The sequence below is a fragment of the Corvus kubaryi genome, unplaced genomic scaffold (genome assembly GCF_017639235.1).
Source record: "Corvus kubaryi isolate FWS band 111438036 unplaced genomic scaffold, C.kubaryi_AGA036_p1.0 37199, whole genome shotgun sequence".
NCBI lineage: Eukaryota > Metazoa > Chordata > Aves > Passeriformes > Corvidae > Corvus > Corvus kubaryi.
Genome location: NW_024581056.1, coordinates 1,893,966 through 1,917,174, shown reverse-complemented (window position 1 = coordinate 1,917,174; position 23,209 = coordinate 1,893,966).

The window sequence follows — 23,209 nt, the reverse complement described above, 5'->3', positions numbered from 1 at the left end:
TAATTACAATGAGAGATAAGAGATGGAAAAAAGAAATAATTATCCCTTGAAATCTTTAGAAAAGAGCTGTATACTGACTCAGCCTCCATCTGAAATGATTCTTGGATAACAGCTTCATATTTACTTTAGTCTTCTTTTTTGTTATTCTTAGGACAGAATTCTATGATGTCCCACTGCTTTTATTACAAAATATAAACATAGACATCACAGTGTGTAATTTAAACATTACTGAAATAACCTTAAGTTTGCATTACTTTTTAGAATCTTTCACAGAAATGGAAAATAATTCAATCTTACTCTTCAGAGCTGTGACCTTAAAAATGAAAATAATTCACTGAAGATGTCTAAACAATTATTAATACTTTGATTGTTATAGTTGACATGATGTTCATGGAAAGACTTGCTAATAAAAACAGTGCTTCTAGTCACTTTACTATCATAGTGCTAATTGTTTAAATTACGATGTCACGATGCAGAACTGATGAATTGTTAGTAAAAAGTACATTAGCTTCTCTCTTTAAGGGAAAGATAAAATTGTGTTTACTACAGGGTAGAAAGGTATTGAAATGTTTTCATGAATTGTGTTCTCCAATGATGAGATAACCTTAAAATGTGTTTCTGTTTCCCATTCACTAATTTGTTTAGTAGATTTTCTGTTCATGGATTACATTCTGAGTGTAGTGTGTAAAGAACAAAGAGCTTTAAGTTTAAGAACTCTTGCCATGAAAATGACATTTACACCTGGTAGATAATTCAGATATTCACTAGTTACTGACTTCTGAACCTGATGTAACCACACAGAAGCCTGGTTTCAGTGATGATTTAGAGGATATTCTGAGTTAAAAACACACAGATCTGTTGGGGTCCCCTCCCCCTGCCATGGAGCTCTGGGAGAGGAGCCCTGGGGGGGGAGGCACGGGATTTCCCTGCCCCTGGTCAGCCTCATTCCCCATTGGTTGGTTTGTGTTTCCCTGCGTGGGCAAAGGACCCTTGGCCCCGTGACCGCAACAGTTCCTTGGCAGAGCTCCGGCCATGCGGCTGGAGAAATAAACATCTCTGAAACATCTAGCAAGAGTCCGCACATATATATTTCTTTTCCACGGGCCTCCTGGTTTGAAATATAGGCGTGTTACAGTATCCCCGCTGTAGTAAATGGTGGAGAATTGTGAGCAGAACGATCCCCGATCCCATAGCGACTGATTTGTGTGAGTAAACCCTAGAAACTTTGGATTCCTCTTCTTGGTTTTGTTTTGCTATTCCATATCTAAACTATGGAAGAACCGTGGGAAGACTCTTGGCTTTCAGAGCCGCATATGGACATTTATCTTAAACTTAAAATGATTCTTGAACAACGATTTGTAAATTTTAGCTTAATTCAAGCTCAAAAAGAACTGAAACACTTCCTGGCATGGTTGTTTAAGAACTTTTTCTATGTTTCTTGGAATTTAATTCTTACCAAGGAGTTTTGGAAGGCCGTTTGGACACAGTTAATATTTGAGTCATAATACATACCGATGGAAGAATATTTTCGTGAATATTATTTAATTTCCGAGACTGTTGAGCAATGTCAGCTGTGTCCTGGTGAAGGGAAGCCAGCCTCAGGGACCGTGCAACCCAGGCCATGTGCACCGAGCGCTCTCCGAGCAGCAGCGAGGCAGTTCCCGTGAGCGGGCAGACCACGCGAGCTGCAGTGTCAGTGGTGGAGCGAGGCGCGGCGGGAGTGGCGGGAGCCGGAGGTGCCTGCCTGGCCCAGCACAGTGCCTGGTGGAGCGAGCCCCGTGAATGCCTGACCAAGAGGGGTGGCGTGCGGGCAGCGGCTGGCGGCAGTGGCGGTGGAGCGGAGCCGTGCCCAGCTGAAGCGCGCGCTGGAGCGGGGCGCGGGGGAGTCGTCGCTCGGGGGCCCGGCCGAGATGCAGCACCTGGCAGCAGCAGCGAAGCTGCGACCAGAGGAGGTGACGCACGGAGAACTGAGCGGTGCGGCCCAGCCCGGCCCGCGCAGCCCCGAACGCAACCCTGGGAAGAGTGCGCAGGCACGAGCAGCTCCGACAATTCCAACACAGGAGTGACCGAAAGAGAGAGCAAAGATGCAGCGAGACAGAAAACAGCAGCCACTCGGAAAAAGGAAAATACCATTGTAGCTAAGATCTTAGGGATAGTAAAATGGTATAATGTTAAGCAAAATTATGGTTTTATAACAAGGTGTGACAACCAGCAAGACATATTCGTGCATAGAACTGCTATTAAAAAGAATAACCCTGAAAAATGCATCTCAAGCTTGGGAGATGGAGAGGTGGTGGAATTCAAAATTATACAAGGTAGAAAAGGGTTACAAGCATCGCAGGTCACTGGGCCTGATGGTGTTCCTGTAAAAGGCAGTATATATGCAAAAAATCGTAGTCATGTTAGACAATATCTCCATTGTAAACTCCCCCCACAGTCTCCCTTTCCTAATCCCACCTTTCCCTTTTACCCTATGTCCTATTACCCCCAGTGTATTCCCAATCCGTTTTTTCATCCATGGTTTCCCTCACAAAACCATGCTTTTGCCAATTGTTTCCCCAAAAATCCCTTTCCAATGCCGAGTGGAGGATATAGAGGGAGAGGGAAGAAATTAAACCCTCTCCTGCCTCAGTTTCCCCACAAAGCATGCTTGGAGAGTCCTGTCTCCCTTCTGTCAGCCCTAAGATGTTCCACAGAATCTGTTTGGACATTCAAAGACTCAGGAAGGTGGCTTGTTTTGTCTTGAAACTGTTCTTGTTATGTTTATCCAGTTGTTTTCATTCTCCTTTTATTAAAATAAAACGGGTGAGATGTTGGGGTCCCCTCCCCCTGCCATGTAGCCCTGAGAGTGGAGCCCTGGGGGGGAGACACGGGGTTTCCCTGCCCCTGGTCACCTTTGTTTCCCATTGGTTGGTTTGTGTTTCCCTGCGTGGGCAAAGGACCCTTGGTCCAGTGACTGTAACAGTTCCTCGGCAGAGCCCCGGCCATGCGGCTGGAGAAATAAACATCTCTGAAACATCTACCAAGAATCTGTCCATATATATTCCCTTTCCGTGGGACTCCTGGTTTGATATATGCATGTTACAGTATCCCTGCTGTAACACAGATCCTCCTGTCCCAATGACGTTTGTATGTGGGAAGAATTGGAATATAAAGGAAACTTGGGTGTTTGCATAGAGGGAGCTTAATATTTCCTTTTAAAGAGTTGAGCAAACTGCCAAGATGCAAAGAAATGATCATATTAGGTTTATATAAGTACTGGCTATTTTGGGAAAGTAAGTACTCAGGCATTGTTTTCCCTTTTACAAGAAAATTTCTCCATGTTTGTAATGTTTTAAATATTAAAGGTGTAATCAATTTAGTTCCAGTTTAAAATTTATTTTAATTTAATAATTTAGGAAAAATATAAGACCAGAAATGTGTTTTCCTAAAGCTTGTTCTATCTTTATAAATCTTCTATTTAATGATGTGATTTTAGTGCAAAGTAAATGTTAAGTAAGTTCATCTTTTCTGAAAGATTGAGATTTTCTTCTTTCTTCTCAGAGAAGAAGACAAAATGAGAAAAAACAAATTTGGTATTTATAAGAAAAAAGTCACAAAAAGACTGTGAGTCTTCCTTGGACTGAGGGTTCCAAAAGACTACAGATCAAATTTTCCTCTCATTGGTTTTAAAGCCTTTCTGAATGTCTCCAAGATAAATTATTTAGTCTGTCTGAGGAATGTAAAGAGAAAGGAACTGTTGGGCATATTTAATGAGGCATTTGCCCCTTTGCACATAGTTGTTTTCAGGTTGCCAGCGAAGTTAAAGGAAAAGCATATGTGGCACAAATTTGAACATTTCCCACCCTATCAATTGGGCTTGTAGGTGAGTAATTCCATCTATACCCAGAACATTTTGAAATATTTGACTGATGTCCATTATGAAAAGTTTATACAACCATTTAGTAGAAGATTTGGTATCTGTGTGGCATAACACCAGTTCAAATGCAGTCAAGTAATCTCAGAAGTATTGGAAAAGTCCTCCAGTATGTCAGTTTTATTGGAACTGAGGTTGGCACATGCTAATGTGTGTGGCAGCATATGCTGCGTGAGTCACTGAACTGGACTCAGTTGGAGGCTGCTGGTCTTTTATTGAGGATTTTGGTTTTTATGTGGGAAGTACTTGAGCTTGGCTCCCAGGATAGAATCATGCACATAAAAAAAAGTACTAAGTTATTTGTTTGGAAAAACGATGCAGACTTTGTAGCTAGGCTATACAAAGTACTAGAGTAAAACAAAAATGTATTTATGAATTCCAATTTAAATTCATACATGAAATTAACAGGGAAGGAAATAAATGCAATAAATGTTCATATGATTCAACTTTCTAGCAACAATTGATCACATAATATTTGTAATCCATAAAGCTTTAAAGTGCTGCACAATGAGAAAATTCACTCTTTTAGCTTTACAGTGGAGAAGAACAGGGAGATTGTCAGTAATTTGCTCTAAATTACACATGCAATTGAACACACAGAGATGAATAGAGCTAAGATGCTCAGAGGAGTAATCCACTGGCCAAGATAGCATTAACACACTTCATTATCTACCTGGAGGCATCAGCTGATAAATCTTTCCAATGACAGGGTAATAAGCGGGAACCCAGATGGTAGTAGTCTTTTTCATTCTTATCACTTCTATTGCTTTTATCCCTTTTATCACTTTAAAGGCTGCTTTCCTCTAGGGTGAGAGTCATCAGAATCCAAAGTCATAATAACCTAAGGAACAAGTTTGGGGGGGGGGGTGCTGGGGTTGGGCTGAGCAGGGAGATACTACCCTATTACTGCTGGACTGCGTTGTGTCTGTGATGGACAAACTTGCCAGTATTTCATGGTTCCCAGCTGCTGGGGTTTTTCGTTTGGTTTGGCTTGGTCTGGGTTTGTTTGTTTTTTTTGTTTTTTTTTTCAGGGGGGGGTATGTCCCCATGTTCATATCAAGGAACTTCTGTTACTTTTCATCTGTCTCCTTTAATTTGCAAGTCTTTGCACACTCTCCCTCAAAGAAAGGTAATAAACTAAACGTTTAACTCTTTGGAGCAGATAGAATATAGAGATAGAAAAAATATGGGGAAATAGAGGGACAGTTAAAGAATACAAGTAATTCGCTTTAAGTATTATGCTTTCCTAAACATGTTAGCTACTAAGAATATTGCAAAAGGTTTTACAAAACCTGAAATAACACACCTAGCTCCTCAGGCAAAAACCAGTAAGGTATTTGGTACAAGCCAACAAATTACTAATTACTACACCAAGTTACTACTTTATGTTTTTAAATTTTCAAACTTTTTGGTTTTTAAGTTACTCAGCAAAATATAGTTTTAATGTACACTTCTGATTCTGTGATGCAAGATCCTGCCTCCTCATTTGGAACTGCGAATATTTTGAATTTAACTTCTTAGGTGATAGTACATACCACAAACAGAAAATATTTTTCTGAAACAAATATGTTTGAAGGGCAATAAGTAATCATCAAGAAAGCATTGAGATTCTTCCATGAGGGTACTAAGGTGCCTAATGGTCTCATGCTATTTAACTTTTAATTTGTTAATTTTTACCGAATTAAGATAACTTGTAACCTCTCCTGCTACTGTATATATATTTCTTCTGGTAAAAGACAGATAGTGATTATTGACAGAGTTTATTGAATAGAACAAAAGTAGGAACTTCTGCCTGTGTTAAAACAGAAATGGTTAGCACTTTAAAAAATGTAATGATCAAAAAACCCCACATTGATGGTGCTATTTAGAATGCAGAGCACTAAATGTTCCTGCTCAGTTTATTCCTTTTCTAATAAAGGAAATCTACTTAACAAAGAGATTTCAACTACAAAAAGTGAAGATACCAAAAACCAAAAAATCTTCACTTGATTTTTCTAGCTTCCCTTAAAAGGATAAACCTGCACTTTAAATTATGCATCTTATAAGAAATGTTAACAGACTAAATTACTAGAAATAGCCATTCGATAATCAGCAATACAGTCATTTAAATCAAAAATGTAATGTTTTCTCTCTCGAAGCTGGTGGGAGTTAAAAAATGGCTACCTCTCTCAGTGCTTGCTAATAACATAAAAAATTGCGAAAATTAGGATTAGTTTGTGAACCACGTTTTTTCTTTTAATGGGTTAGCTCGTGAAGCATGAAGTAAAAGGAATGAGATCCACTCACCAAATGGTTAAGTTGCAGTAATAGGTCTGCGATCTGTGTCTAAACTCACAGGATCAGCAATGCTCACACCCTTGCCAGTGGTAACTAATGCATTACTTTTGAGAATGCATTACGAAGTCCAAGACCACACTGGTTTTGTGCAATTTGCTTACTAGGAAACATTGGGAATTACTTTTAGAGAAGCATTTTAATTAAGGAACAACACTGAATGCTTTCGGTTACTTTTTTTTGCTTTGTTTCTGCCCTTTCTCTCTGTTTCTCCAAATTTTCTTCTGCAAGTTGCAAGCCTAATGAGTGCAAAACCAAACCAACCTTGGGTCATGTTTTTCCATCTTATACCAAGCCTGCTAAAGTAATTTTGTAGCTTTGTAATAAACAAAATTTCAGTGCTTTGCAGTTATTGAAAGAGTAAGATTTAGACCATTAAAACAGAACCCTGAGGATTCATCATTTTCTATGGGGTGCATTAGATATCCCTTTGCTAATGCATTAATCATGTCCCTAGCTGCTGGGATGATTAAATTCTTCCCCATTGTCCCTTATTACTCAACTTTTCTGTGGGGAGGTATAGGTTTGTTGCAGCTGGGATTACTGCAACAAGCATATTTCAAACCAGGAGTCCCGTGGAAACGAAGTATATATGGACAGATTTGTGGTAGATGTTTCAGAGATGTTTATTTCTCCAGCCGCATGGCCAGGGCTCAGCTCAGGAACCCCGTAGTCACGGGACCCGAGGGTCCTTGGCCACCCCGGGGAACACAAACCAACCAATGGGAAACAAAGGTGACCAGGGGCAGGGAAACCCCGTGTCTCCCCGCCAGGGCCCCTCTCCCAGGACTCCATGGCAGGGGGAAGGGACCCCAACATAGGTTCTAAAATTTACACCCTAAATGGAAAGATAAGGTATCTGCTTTTAAGCCACTCTATGTATACTCTGAGATATGTCAGAAATTAAATATGAATGATAAGACTGTGTCACTGAGACAGAAAGATAATTTAATTACCTTTTTAAAAGAGTGGACTCACAGAGTCCAAGGCTTATGGCAAGTACCTGTAGAGCAGAAAACTCAATTTACACACAAACAACAGATATATCTTCTGTATGATAATTGGTGTTTTCCTGAAAAAAACTGAGACCTGGAATTCCTTTTTTTTTCCCTGACAGACTGAGCATATCCAAAGTTTATTCAAGAGAACTGCAGCAGCCTGGAAAAAAACAGAGACCACTCCATTTCCAGCAATCTAGTAACAGATTATAAAATGATAGGGTCCACTGCTTCTTTAGAGGATTGCAGTCTAGAGTACACCTTTGGAGCCTAAAAACTAGAAGTCTTACAAAATAATGTTAAGCTTCATATTAACTCAGTAGATGATTTGCAAATTTTGTCAGAGCTTTGCCAAGTTACAAGGATCTAATCTAGCATGTGCAATTGCCTAAAATTCTGTTTCATTTTGGGTTTTTTAGTTCCAGAAAAGGAACAGAGATGTGGAGAGGAGACAAATAAAATAAAGAAGTAAAGTTGAACAATACAGATTAGAAGCTAAAAGGAGGCATATTTGAATATTTATAGATCCATCAGCGAAAAAGTATCATTGGGTTTCAGTCCTATCTTTTCTTCAGATTTTCTGAGACATTTTGCAGTGATTTTTGAAGGATTGGTGGCACCTAATTGAAAAATGCAGACAAGCTATGTTTGAGGAAAGCTGATAAAAAGGTACAAGGGGAAAGTAACCAGTCAGAGAATGGATGTTAAGGGACAGAAGGTATTGCAGAGAAGATATGACAGATGCTATATATCATGGGCCAAAAGTTGAGAAATGAGAAAACTGAAGAAGTAGATACCGAATTAGCTAATTATTTATGCAAAATAGCAGTGTAGTTAACTGTAAACCAGTGATTTAAAAAAGAATCAATAAAACAGTGGATTAAATAAATATCATGTAATTCAAGACAAGGTAAACAAATAGACAATTCAGAGTATATAAATCACAGAATATATTAACTTATTAGTCAAGTAGTAGACACATCAGGTGAATGATCAATAAATTAATCTATTCATTAAACAAAAAGCCAGTTAGAGATCCATGTAATTAAATAAACAGAAAATTTTGAGTTCAAAGAAAAATTCAAGCAGTCAGAGAGCTAAAAGCAGGTGAAAAAAGGGAGAGCTGGAATGCCAAGAGCAGGCCAAACCATGAAGGAGGGGAAGGGCAATGCTGAAGAGGCACGGCAGTGGTGGGAGATATGGACAGGGTGGCTTCTCTGGCAAACACCCAGGTGAGCTCTTTCCTCTTGGAAAGCATTACTGCTGCTGTGGTTGCTGACATTACAGGCCATGTTTAGAAATAAAAAGACATATCCTTATTTTTAGGATAACTGTGGGTGCTTATAGCAATTTGATTCACAGTAATACTATTCACTTGGGGGGCAGTTTGTTTAATAATACATGGTATTGCCAGAGAATTTGCCATGAAGTGATGAAAAATGACTTCACTACTGCGATATAATGTTCGGTAACATTTAGTCTCAAATGTGGAAGAGATTTCTAGGATTTTCTTCCAACCCTAGTATCTCTGCAAAGTTACATATTCTACTTTGTATTCCAATAAAGTAAGGAGACGTTGATCGGTCGTGTCCTTTTTTGAATACTTGACTTTCATGCACCACTGCTTTTCACATTGTGCATTTAAATTTCTTCAAATGTACACAGAAGTCTAATTCCAATCACTGAAGACATGTACTGATTGACTTTCAATTTAATCACTTTAAATTATGCTATTTGGAATAAACAATTTTTTTCTGAAGAGAAACAAAATTCAAATATATTTGCTTTTACAGTGCTTTGATCCTACTAAGCAACAAAAAGCCTGCTCAATAATCTCTGTAGGGATAGTAGCAGTTTTAAAAGACAAAGTATTCAGAATAGATCTTTCTCTTTCAGGTTTTGGTTTTGGTTTTTTTTTTTTTTTTTTAATGAATTCTTAACATCAAATAAAGATGCAGCTTTAAAAAATCGTGACTATTTCATCTTATAAATTTGACTGTACTGGTAGGTCTTTTAAGAACACTGAAGGGCAAAGTTTGTAGCAGGAATTAAGGAGTTAATGGCAAAGTCCCTCAGTTTTAGACATTCTGCCATGGGGCCTCTGGTACCATATCTGTCTACTCTGTTCCTTCTAAAAAAGGAGCTCTCTAACTTCTGCACAGATAAGGGAGTTTGAGTAACCACTGTGCGTTTTTTGGGAGTTTTGTATGTCTAGTCTGTACAAATCTCTTACTGACAGTTTATTTTGTGAAGCAGAACAGCTGAAGGAGGTGAATGCTTTTTTGAAAGAGAGTAACACATAAGGATGCTATGTAATCTTCAAAATTAAAATGTACACTTTTACGGTATTATCTAGAAAAATCTATTATTTGGTTTAATGTCTTAAGAAGATTAAAGAGTTATTCAATGCATTCTCGGGAAATACAATGTTTTGGTCTGCTGGACAGATGACCATAGGATAGGTAGATAGTTCAACTTTATAGTACAATAAAATGTAGCTGTAGAAGATAACAATAATGGCTTATTTACCTACTGTGACTCCATATGACCATGAGTAATTTCATAATCTGTTTTGTATGCAATAAATGAAATGTTTGTCATTCTCTGTGCGTGTTGGCTTTGACTGGGAAAAGATAATACATTCTTCTGAATAAGCTAAAAAGTACACTTTTTTCCATTTTGCTATTGCTTGTTATTTCTCTTTTTATGAGATTAAAAAATTTCTAACTTTGCTCTCAGAAACAGCTTACTAGGAGAAGACATGGGTTTATAATTGGGAAGTTTCATAGTTAGCACAGTAAACCCTCTAATTACAATAAAATTGAAGAGTAATTTGTTAAACGACTTTACAACTTTAGCTTTAGCAAAAGCACTAATAGTTTTATCTGTATAGCTTCTTTAACTATGGTAGCTGAGGTACTGTTCAGGGCAAGAAGTGGTGACAACTTTGGTCCCACTTCATAAAATACCCCCAAACAAACACTTTGGTGAATAGATTATTCAAAAGACATTTAATTTAAGAGTTAGGAATATCAAAACCTAATCACTAGTCAGTGAAACTGTGCTCTATTTTGGTGTCAGAAAGAGAAGGAAGTTATGAACAACTATGGTAGAAATGCACATTTTGTCCATTATACTCAAAAAGTTCTTAACTAATTTTTTTGACCGATAAGATGCCAGCAGTGCATAAACATATGGGTTTGGGTTTAGTTAAAAACAAACAAAACAATATTGCTTTCTAAATACAATCTCTGCTTCTACCATTCACTCTGATCTTTCTTTCTGCAGCAAAACTTCTGTGAGATTTGCAAATAAGCAGCTGTAGAGTCCTTTCATTTTGCTTTAGATGTAAGAATGAAATGAAATTTAGTTTGCTCACGCTGATTGAAGATTTCCCATTTTATAGTAAGATGCCAGAGGACCATGCTGATTCTCCTACATCTGTCAACAGCTTTTTGAAGTTCATTAACCAGGAGCTTTTGTTGAGCTAACTTTCATCTCTGAAGGGGGGTGAACTGACGCTGGTTTGCACGTCACAGCTTTTTCTTCCATGGATGGCAAAGACATTCAGTCATGCTATCACACTCAAGGACTTCAGCTCCTTGTCTTCTGTGCCTTCTATGAGAGAGGAGAGGGTTTAGGCCATCTAAAGGCCACTCATCAGCCCACAAGTTGTGAGTCAGTAATGTCTGGAGAGTGCACCAAGAGGACACGTATCTAGTGGATTCCTCAAAATGGAGAGTGTTTGCATTCTGCCTGTCTGTCACGAACATGTGAGAGAGACAGAGCACAGAAAGAGCATGAAAAGACTACTTTTTCAGGGCAGGATAAATGATGCCTTTGAGTTTGTTTGAGCTGTAGCCATCTTGCTTAGAACTGCTAAAGGAAATGTTGAAAGTGACAACTCCCTCCAAATGCTCCTTGATATAATCACCTTGTTCAGTCTTTGTACCATCATGCATTTCCAAGGGCAACATTTGTTTTTGTTCTTGTTTGTGATCTTTATCACCTCAGTTCATCTTATCTTTTATGGCTGTTGTAGAAGTGACTGCTGTCCAACCTTAGCATCTGCATGAGAAAGTGCATACCAAAGAATCATGACCAAGCCATAAATATTTACGTGAGAATGCTTTAACTGGCAATTTGAACATGAATTGCTGTTGGATGTGTGAGGGATGTGTGAGAGTGTTTGTGATAAGAGCAAGAAACATCCTGCTCTGCCATTTGTTTGCATGTTGGTTAGTGGTTAGTGTCCTGCCTGGTTGCGTAGTTTTGACCCTAAATTGTAAACAGCAAAACATATAAAAGCTCACACGTGCTTAATAAAGTGATTCTGTTGCACCATAACAGGGTCTGTGTTTTCACTTGCTGCAACTGTTTGTAGATCTTCACTAGAGGTTTCCAGACTTGTCATTGGTTTTGTAAAATTCATTTTGTCTCTAGGGACTTTTCAAAGCCAGTTTGAAACATGCTTTTTCTACAGGTGTGACCTTATGATGTGTATCCCATATCGCTGCCTATGCCCAGAAATTAATTTTTGTGCCTTTCTAAACTGAGCCTGAGAGGGGTAAGGAAAAAACCGAGCAAAACTTTTTCAAAGCAGTTTGCAGCTTGTTCAAGGTCACAGACAGATAGCAATTTGTTTCCCAGCTGCGGCAGGGGAGGGAGGAAGCACCCGGCTTGCTGCTCCCAGGACAGTTTTTTGGCCAGTGGTTCAGCTGCTTTTTCTCCGGAGAGAGACTGAGAGTTGAATTTTTCCTTCCCTGGAATTTCGGATTTTCTCCCTTTTCTACTGGACTGCTTGATTGCTTTAACATCAGAGCACATCGGGAGGACTTTCCACCGGGCACAGAGGACCTGGCCCTGGGCCAAGCCCCAGCTCCGAGGAGACCAAAGGGAGGACTCTAACACTTTCCCAGGTTTTTCCTCCACAGTGAAAGATTTTATTAATTAGCATTATTTTCCTTTCCTGTGTGTTTGTTAAATAAATAGTTTTATCGCCTTCACTTTCCTTCAAGGAAAATTTATTTTTTCCTGAACCTGGTGGGGGAGGGGTGGTTCTGTGTTACAATCCGGTTTAGACTCAGGAAAGCAAAGCAAGCTAAGTCTCTGAGCATAAACCAGAAAGAACTTAGAAGGTTCAAAATATTCCCAGAAATGAGATTAAAACCAAACAAGGTTAGATGTTGTTGCCAAAAAATGGATGTATTTTATTTAATAGTAAAAGAGGCAAAGAGAAGGGAAGAGAAAAGAAAGAGAGAAAGAGAGAAAGAAAAAGAAGTGTGTGTGTGGGGTGGGGGAACAGGGAGAGGTGACAGGGGTTAGGTGGAAGCATATCACCCATCTGAGGGTCCCAACAATGTCTCGTTGCTCCCCTCCATCTGGTCTGCTGGTGGTGAGGGTCCCCGTTGCCGCCGTGGCCACGCTGCTAAATGCTGCCACACCACATTCCGCCACACGCTGCCACACGTCAAAGAGTGCAGAATCCTGTGGATTAATATACACTTCGGGCCAGGTGGGAACGCCCATGTGCCTCTCTTGCAGGGGCCAGCTTGACACACTGTCCCTTGCAACACTGAGGGTCTGTTGCATCATCTCTGGTGCAGGGTCTGGGGACCCTTTTGAGGGGGGCCCCTGTGATGGGCCATGTCACCCCCTCCTGCTGTGGATAAGCTTCCCCCCTGCCCGGTGAGGACCCCTCAGCTGGGCTCTGCACAGTTGGAGGATGGGCAGTCACTGCATCTCTGACCAGAGGCTTTTCCAAGATACCCAAAGCCTCTCCTCCCTCCACCCCTTGGTTCGAGGGTCTGTTCAAGCCTGGCAGCTGATAGCCCTGGGGCTGTGGTCCTCATCTTGGAGGTGTTAAGCCTATGCTCAGTCAATGTCCCCAGCCCTGAGTTGTTACTTTATCTCATCTTCATCAGCGAGCAGTGTCAGGCCTCAGTCAGGGCCCCATTCAGGGTGTGGTAGTCCTCTCTTCAGCTTTTGCAACACAGCTTTAAAAGTCCTTCAAGAAAATGTTTAAGTCATAAAATATAATATTTCAGTCTCTGACATTGTGCCTTCTCTCAGAGGATATATTTCTAAATTTGGCCAAACTGGAACAAGGTGTTTTCTTTTTCTTCAAATATTTTTATTAAAAAAAATTCATTGATTAATCTGGAAATAATTTTATGCTGGAACAAAGCACCTAACTAGACATAGATTCTGTCATGCATTGCTCCCAAATGAACTAGGATAACTAGCTAACCTTGCTGGAAATCTGTCTTTATTGTTTGATATTCACAGAGTTTATAAAATCCTCCCATACACATAGATTCTTTAGGAACTTGTTACATAATTATTTATTTGTAAAATATGGACACATTCCCATACAATTATTTCTTTGTCTCTAGTTTTAATCCTATGTTTAGTGAACGATGATGAATGCCATGAGACACATTTCAGAGAATTCAAAGCTAGAGTTACATTTTTTAAGCTGTAGGTCTGAAAAACATTGAGAAACAAAAACCACCACATAAAATGAATCATCCATAGTTTATATCAACAAGACCTGGCAGATGCAATATGTAAACTACCTTATGAAAATGTATGAGCGTGTTGCAGGTGCATCCTTGGGAATATTATTTGCTTTGGTTTTTTTATTTTAATAACATTCTGCTGAAAGATATAATGGACACTGAAACACTATCTCCTATTTCTTCCATTCCATCAGGTATTGAGGGAATGTAAAGACCAGAGGCAAACTGTTTCACATCCTTCTTTTCTTCCTGTCAAAACTGTTTTCCTCTAAAGATCATAAATACAAATTAAATTAATGCAAAGGCTTCATGTGGAAGTCTGATGAAATCTTTGCACATTTGAAAAGTGAGAGAGAAATGCAGAGAGCCTGATTTAATTTATTTTTCATAGATTGTGAGATAAATGCACTGTCATGAAAAAAATTTAAATATTTCCATGGAGGAACAGTTTTCCAAAAATTATATTTACTAGGCAAGTCTGTTTCAAATATTGTGCAGTCTGAAGACGTTGTTCCATTTTGGTTTTGGTTAAGTGCAGGGCAGCTGGATTTTACATTTCTGAGGATAGTTTTGGTTGTTATTTTTTAGGCAGCAAGTATAAGGCAAGTTGATCTTTGTGAATGTAAAACCTCCCATCTTCCATGCACGTACTCATTGTAAACAGTCAGCAACACAAACCTACAAAAAACCTGTGTGATGTAAATTACTGCCATTCAGGAATCTCTTTCTGTTTAACATAAAATACTTAGCTTTGGTGTGTTTTCTATCTATATTATAGTAAAGAAGAAACTTTTCTTCCATGATGCCACAACCAATGGGCAATTGCCTTAAAATAAGGAAAAATCTACATGGTTACTGTAATTGGTGTCATCTTACATACTGCAGAGAGAGCTTCGAAAGGTTGTAAGAAAATAATCAATACTCCTCCTGAAAGAACTGCGTTGCAATGTAATTTCAGTTTCTGTTAATTTTTTTGGTTTTTCTTTCTTGCATGCAAAATAAATACATTTTAGAAATAGGAAGAAAATCTGTATTTATGTGAGAAGGCACTCCTGCTTTTGTCATTCCCATTTAAAGGATATTAAAATCCAAGAGGGAGATTTTTGAAGATATAAATGCTTATTACCCTTAGCAGTACTGATATTTCTACTACAGGTAGGACTGTATTACTAGCAATATATAAAGTAGACATTAATTTCCATTCAAAATACAGAGTAATAGAATCACAGAATAATGGAATGGTTTGGGTTTGAGGTGACCTTAATAATCTAATTCCACCCGCTCTGCCATGGACATGGACACATTCTGAGTTTCTCAGAGCCCCATCCAACCTGGCCTTGAACATTTCCAGGACTGAGGCATCCACAACTTCCCTTGGCAACCTGTGCCTGTGCCTCACCACCCTCACAGGGAAGAATTTCTTCCTAATATCCAAACTAAACCTACTCTTTCAGTTTGAAGCCCATCCCCCTTGTTCTGTCACTCCAGGCCCTCATAAATAGCTTCTCTCCATCTTTGCTGTAGGCTCCCTTCAGGTACTGAAAGGCCACAATTAGGTCACCCCAAAGTCTTCTCCTCTCTAGACTAAACAATCCCAGTTCTTCCACCCTTTCCTCATGGCAGAGCTGCTCCATCCCTCTGATCATCTTGGTGGCCTCTTCTGGCCTGGCTCCAACAGGTCCATGTCCTTCCTATGCTGGGACCCCAGAGCTGGATGCAGCACTGCAGGTGGGGTCTCAGCAGAGCAGGGCAGAGGGGCAGAATCCCCTCCCTGCCCTGCTGCCCATGGGGCTTTGGATGCAGCCCAGAATATAGTTGGCTTTCATGAATGATTCGTTATCTAACACAAGAAAAATAAATTTAGGCTGAAATGCTACAGCCATTTGGTTTCAAGAATATCATAATAATGATTGGCATGAACGGAGAGGAGACAAACTAACTTGCCTTGTCTGACAAAAAAAAGGCTGAATGGAATATCACTGATCTATATGGATGTATCTTTATGGCAAATGTTTGAAGAAAAGAAAACTTGGAGGCACAACAGCAAATGAGAGAAGTTTTCAGCAATTAAATTCAGTTTGGAAAGTAAAGAAAATTTCTAGCAATCAGTGAAGTGAGGACCTGGAACAGCCTAGAGAAGCTCAAACAAGGGTCAGCAGCCGAAAACCTACCTGATTTAAGATAGAGCTCCATATATTCTGTAGGTGGCTATGCAAGCCATTTATGTATAATAAGCAGGGTGCTTGATTCAGTGACCAAAACATATTGTCTCATATGGAGGTTATTAGTCATGTAACAGCTGACCTTTATTTTCAAAGACCCCCTACGAATGCATTATCTAATTCCCCAATCCAGTGGAAAGCAGGGAGGATTTAAGACTGAAATGAAGCAGCAAAACTGGATAGAATTTTAGATGGTTTTTATACAAGGTACCATTTTTAATGTATGGGGTTTTTTGAAGAACAATTTTCCAGTCTGTAGAACATGTACTTTTTAAGTCACAGAGGTCATTTTCAAAATCTTATTTTAGGATTGTTTGTTAATTTGCATTTCAAATCTGCTGCATATTTTATTGATGTATGACACTTCTACTTCCAAGGGTTTTAAAAAAACCAAACTAGGTACTACATGATCTTAAAATAAAAAATGGCATTTAATTTTAGAAGGGAAAAGTACGCAGTTTTCAAACTTATTTTCTTTCTTGATATGTAATAATGTTGAGGTAATTTCATCTAAACTTTTTGCACTGTCAGAATTTTATCAAAATGTTATTTCCTAATGACCTTTCACTATCCTGAAGAAAGTTAATCTGACTCACAGAGACAAACTAATTGCAATGAAAATTGCAGATACATTTGATCTGATATGTAGTGTATTATTAATAATAATCCTTCCCCCCTCATTAAAGAACAAAAATGACCATATTACATGTAATTTAAGATTATTTTTCAGGACCAATATTATATTTTTCCTCTTTGATTTAAGCTTGCTTGTTTTATTTTTGACCCATTGAGCAAAAAACAAAAAGAAAAGAAAATTAAGACAAAAAGCGAGAAAGACAATTTTCTTTAAATTATTAGACAAGATATAACTGGTCTCAACTAAGTGTTCACAGCAGGGAGCTTTGTAACTCAAACTTTCAATAGTGAAGAAGCATTTTAAATATTCGGACTAGTAAGGTAAGGGAATAAGCCAAGACTGCAGAGACTGTTTTAGAATGGTGGTTTATGGTCAATAACCTGAATCCCAGCAGTAATTTAGTGTCTTGAGATATAAGGGACACCCTTGCCTCTTTTTATTTTCCTGTAATCTGAGCACAAACAAAATATACTTAGCAAAAATGTCTTAATATTAAAACTTAAATTTTCTGTTTATCTGTATGTCTGTAAAAAAAAATCTAGATCTCAGTTATTCTTGTTTTGCTTTAAATGAGTTGACAACTAATTTTCTGGGGCAATTCAAATTTTTCTCCTTTCAAAACTGATGGCAGTGATCTGAAGTCTTCATAAATCTCAGAAAGAACAAAGATTTTCGTTTCTGGCAAGTTCCTGCTCAAATCCTGCAGATACTATTCGTGCAGATTTTATAACAGGCATTCTTTATTAGTATGCCTGTTATAAAATTAGTATTTCCACTGTGTGTATGAACCACCATGAACCCTGTGGTAACGTATCAGGCTTAGAGTGCTTTACATCAGTACTCTTTTGTTACCTTCAATAAGTGCCAGCATGTCACAAGTCATTCAATTTCTGTTCTAAATTTGTCAACTGACTTTTATTCCTGTAACAACCTGCTCAAAGAAAAACTAGCAAAATTTTCCCCTCCTAAGTTTTCCCATTTGTGTCTTTCTCCACACTTACTATCTTCAGTATTTTACAGCTCAGGCATTGTCAGTCATGTGAATAATTATGAACTTTTTCTCATGCTCCACAGAAGTAATAGATTCATTCTGAGGCTACTGTAGCTATGACAGTATGACTGTCCTGTGGCCACTTGCATGAGTTTGATCAGCTCTTAGAATTAGTCATAGAAAGGAGACCCTGCTGTATAGAGAGGATAGAAAGCTTTTGATCCTTGAAAATCAACTTGCAGGTCTCTTCTATGGCTTGGAGAGTTGTACTTCTTCAGAGGAATCAAAATGATAGTGCTAATATCCTTAAATTCTTGCTGTGCCCCTTCTACCTTATTTCTAGCTAATTTGTGCTAGGGTAAGGGTTTCTTTAGTTTTATTTTCTTTATTAAAGACATAATGCAGGTTTTAAAAAGACTTACTCAAAGTGAATTTTAACTATATATTATGATGCTTTAAACACACAAAAAATGTAAAGTCAATATTTGAAATTTAAATCTTTGCCATCTTCATTGATATGCTCCTAATACTGTGTGCTACTCTTGAGAAACATAAAGCAACAACCTAAGTTATTTTAAAAGTAGCATGTACTTACAGAACACAAAACTTTTACAAATTTGAGTCCCTGATAACTGCAATTAATGACGTTTAAATAAAGTAAATTGGTGCAACAGATTATTTTTGAAAATCAGTTGTTGGTGCCCTAGGGTTGTTCTTCTCCTCTCTCTAATTTTCAAAATCATCTGTTGCTGGAGGTTGATGCAGCTTCATCTTAGGTTTGCTGCTCTTTCCAGCTGCACCTAATGGTTGCATTACACTAATCTGCAGATAAATACTGTGTTATTCCACTTCTTCTGCAGTTTAAGTTACGAAACTGCATCTAACAAACTGAGCCAAGAATATCATCAAAGTTATGGTCTCGGTGTCCTTGGTCTTCGTGTCACTTTAAGGTGTCCATTTTTCTGGAGTGAATCTGATAATTTTCTCACAGAATTTTATTGAAAAGAAAATTTAGCATTAGCTTCATTTCAAACCCTTCCAGACCCCCATGACTCTCCTTTAACAAAGAAACATCATCTCTGGAAATCCTTCATCTGCAAGGAATGTTGTCTCAGCATTTCCTGTGACAACTAAGCAATCTAGAGCTCATTACTTCCTTCTTTGCTCTGTACACTCATGCAGTGACCATGCTCCATCAAGCACACACAGCTTCTTCATTTTCATTAATATAGCTCTTTATGCACAGTTTGCAGGAATTTCTAAAGCAAATTCCCTCTTCCACAGTAGTTTTTCATCATCCAGTCCTGTTTTCCTTAGCTTTAATTATTAAATATCCACCAGGATTTGTTCTTGGAGGGTAGGGGTTTTAACAGAGCTGTGTCCACTTAATTAAATACAATTAAGCATTACATTTTATGGAGAAATCAGGGATAGAGGACAGTAGGATAAAACATATTTCCTATAAAATGTGGGTTAAGCGTTTTGCCCACAAGTAAAAAGTCTCCACAGTCATGTCTGGTAAAAAAAAAAAAAAAAGGAGAATTATATTGATTTCGACTCCAGTTTCAACTACAGTTACTATTTGAAAAGTACATGACAAGCATGTCCTGGATTCTCAGAAATGTAATTTCATTCTCTTGTATCTGACTATACCTCTCTGAGGCCCTGTCTGTTTAGGCTGTATCTTCTATGATGCAAAACAAAGATTCCTGAAAGTGAGATGTCTAATGGTAGTATTTAGACAAACTAGACTAGACTAGAATTGAATGGAATGGTTTCTGTTAGAATGGACCTTGATCATCTTGAAGGAACAGTGGTCATCTATTCTAGCTGCCAATCTAGCTTCCATTTCACCTTATACTTATTTAGTAGCAAGTTTGGTGGGGTTTTTTTATGCATGCATCCGTCTATCTATCTATCTATCTATCTATCAGAAATTATTTATTATATGTATATGTGTATATTGTGGAATGGTGTCCGTGTTTGTTTAAACGTCTAGGCTTGTACTCAAACATGGTTGACTTTGCATTAAGAATATGGGATGAAAATGTAAAAAGGATGTCAAATACTTGTTTTTCATGCATGGATGAATGAACTACATATGACCATGGTGGATGGGTGGTGGATATGAACAAACAGCAGTGCTCATAAGTGCTATGAAATAACTCGAGTGAGCAAACCCATATCCAGACTCTTTCAGAAATTTATGAAGCCCTGAGACATCCCCTGTACCCATGCAAGGTTGTGGTTTCCTATACAGAATGAAGAAATCAGGTGGTACCTACAAGAACATCGATTTAGGCTCTGCATGTTTTATCTGCACAATGGTCATAGTATTAAATTCTATTTCATTATCTCAAAATTGGTTAAAGATGTACCTTATGAGTATATTTGTATTATTTGGTAAATTCCTTGCATAAAAATTGATTCTCAAAAAAAATTTGAAGAATTTTTTCCCCTCAACACCCAGATTCAGAAGAAAACACTGTAAACCTGTAAGTCATCAATCTTATTAATACAGACTTTTCTCTGGAGGAATACAAGTGTCTTAATAAATTGCAAATGCATGTAGTTAAGTTAAATAAAATATTTCCAGTGTGCAGTAATTTGGCTGTAAACAGTACCCCATTCTTATAAATCAGCCCTAATATTAATGGCGTTTTCATTAATGTGCTTATAATAAATATGGTAAGGGAGACATAAACACATTAATAATACACGTTGCACTTAATAGCTTTTGCCCTTGGAAATTCTTATCTAGCTCCTACAAAAGTCAATGGAAAAATTGCACTTGAATGCATTTAAAGAAAACTTGAGCCAATGTATGAAAAAGCACATTCAACATAAAAGAGTTAAACTACTGAACTATTGCTCTTCCTTCTCTTCACTGCTTTTTGTTTCAACATCATGACAGATCTGTTCGTGTTTCAGGGGCTTAATAAAAATAACAGAGTAATACAGTCTGTAATTCACATGTGATACCTAATGAGGAATTCTTTTTAAAAATACATAAATACAAAGTTTTTTCTTTTAGGTATGATTCAGAGATATAGAGCAATAACTGATGGAAAATGCCTCTATCAAATGATTTGACCAACTAAATCAGCTGAATTTGGTGTCTGTCCAGTTTTAAAAAGTTAATAAGATTTATTTTAGCACAAGCTCTGAATTAAATTTTTACTTTTTTATGTATATAAGCTTAAAAATTTCTTTTTGCAGGTATGGTCTCTACAAGAGCACACAACCTGCCTTTCCCCCCTGCCCACCACCTCCCCATAATTTAGCAGTTTTCCTAATGGTGTTACATAGGCTCCAGCATTTATTTCTTTAACATTCTGTTTTTTGTAAGAGTGTTAAGAACATTTCTTAATAGGAATGTGTACAATTAGATAGGGTGGATTAAAAGTTCTAGTAGTTAAGAGCTACTTAGGTGTTCAGTAAGTGACGGGTATTTTACAGAAATTGCATGGAAATTGCTGCCATTACCATGTCTTCATCAAGCCCACTAAGGGACATTTTAATCATACCTGGTTTTCTCTTCATAAAGGGTTATTGCAACCAGCAGCAATGTGACAAGGAGAAATTTCAAAAAGAAAATGTGTTGCTTTTGAAAAGAAAATGAGAGTTGGAAACCTGAATAACAGTTAACCCAATTTTTTTCCCTGGAGGAAACCAGAGGAGCAAATAAGAACTCAAGCCCTAACTTTAAACCCTTGTCAACTCTAAAAGAATTTCTTTTTGAACCACACTTATGTTTATCTTGACCTCTGGATGCAGACAGAAAGATACCCTTATTCTCAGGGATAACTGCCTGAAGGAAACAGTATAATATGATTCATTTTGTACCTCAGTGACCTTGAATAAGACAGGACACTATATAAATAAAATGTAAATTTATTCCAGTGTTTGACACCTACTAACTCAAGCAGGGGAATAATATAGAAGAATATCCTTTGCTATCACAAGGCAAGAAATAGAAACAAGTTGAAGAAGTATATCTGAGGAGTTTGAGTGTCAACTATCAAACCATGTCATGGTTTGACACTGGCTAAATTCCAGGTACTCATGAAAGCCGTTTGCTGAGAAAAAAAAATTAATGAAGGGCTCATGAGTTAAGGACTGGGAGAAAAACACTTTAAGGGCAAAACAAATTCAAATTTAAACACATAAAGTGAATTTATTATTAACAGAGTCAGAGGAGGATAATGAGAAGTAAAATAAGCCTTCAAAACACTGCATGCTTCCCCCACCCCACCCCCCCTAGCCCATGTCTATTTCCCACCAACAGTGCAGGGAGACAGGCCGTGGGGGGTTTTGATCAGTTTGTCACCTGAGATCTTTTTCAGTTCACTCAGGGAGAGGAGTTTTTCTTCTGCTATGCTGTGAATCCCTCCCATGGGCAAAACAGTCTTCTCAAAACTGTTGTGGCGTGGGTCACTTGTCCACAGGGTGCAGTCTTTTAAGGATAGGCTACTCTAGTTTGGAAGCAAGGGCCCTCTCTCTCTATCTCTAGAAGCAGGGGCCGTCTCTCTCTATTTGGGTCTCCCACTGGATCACACCTTCCTCTGGCATCCACTCGCTCCGGCATAAGCACTTTTCCCACAGGCTGCGAGTGGATCTCTGCATCTCCCGCAGACTTCATGGATTGCAGGGGGACAACCTGCTTCACCATGGTCCTCACCATGGCTTGCAGAGGAATTTTGGCTCTGACTCTTGGAGCACCTCCTCCCCCTCCTTCTCCGCTAACCTTGGTGTCGCCATGTTGTTCTCTCTTAGATGTCCTCACTTCCTCCTCTTCTCTATTTAGAAGAAAAACTGTTGCCTGTAGGTACCATTGCCAACAAGTTCCACTAAATCAAAGATTTTTTCAGCATCCTGCAGTGTCAACAGGTTGATTTTGTCTAGGTTCTGCATTGGGGAATTGCTTGCCATGTTACTGCTGCTGGCCATGTGGCCCTGCCACCACTGCACAAGCACTGGCCGTCACTGCAGTACCAGCGCTATTTAACGTCTCTCTTCATGTGGGGTGCCGGGAACAAGAAGCCGCTGCTGCCACCCCTGCCCTTCTGTCCACAGTGCAGCTGCGTAGCAGTGACCAGGCAGGCAAGGTTCACTGTGGGCCTCAGTGGCTCATCGCCATGGGCCAAGCCAGGATGCCCCAGGAGCGATGGCTCACCACCTGCGGAAAAAAACCTGCGCCTGCGCTGTTTTGATTTTCTTCTTAAATATGTCATCACAGATGTTGCAGTGGGGATACTGCAACATGCGTATACCAAACCAGGAGTCCCGTGGAAAGGAAATATCTACGGACAGACAGATTCTTGATAGCTGTTTCAGAGAGATGTTTATTTCTCCAGCCGCATGGCCGGAGCTCTGCCGAGGAACTGTTCCAGTCACGGGACCCGAGGGTCCTTCTGCCCGCGCAGGGAACACAAACCAACCAATGGGAACGAGGCTGAGCAGGGACAGGGAAGCCCCGTGTCTGTGCCCTCAGGGCCCCTCTCCCAGGGCTACACGGCAGGGGAGGGACCCCAACACACAGAGGCATTACCAGCTTCTCTAATTGGCTCTGCCAGACATGGTGGAAACT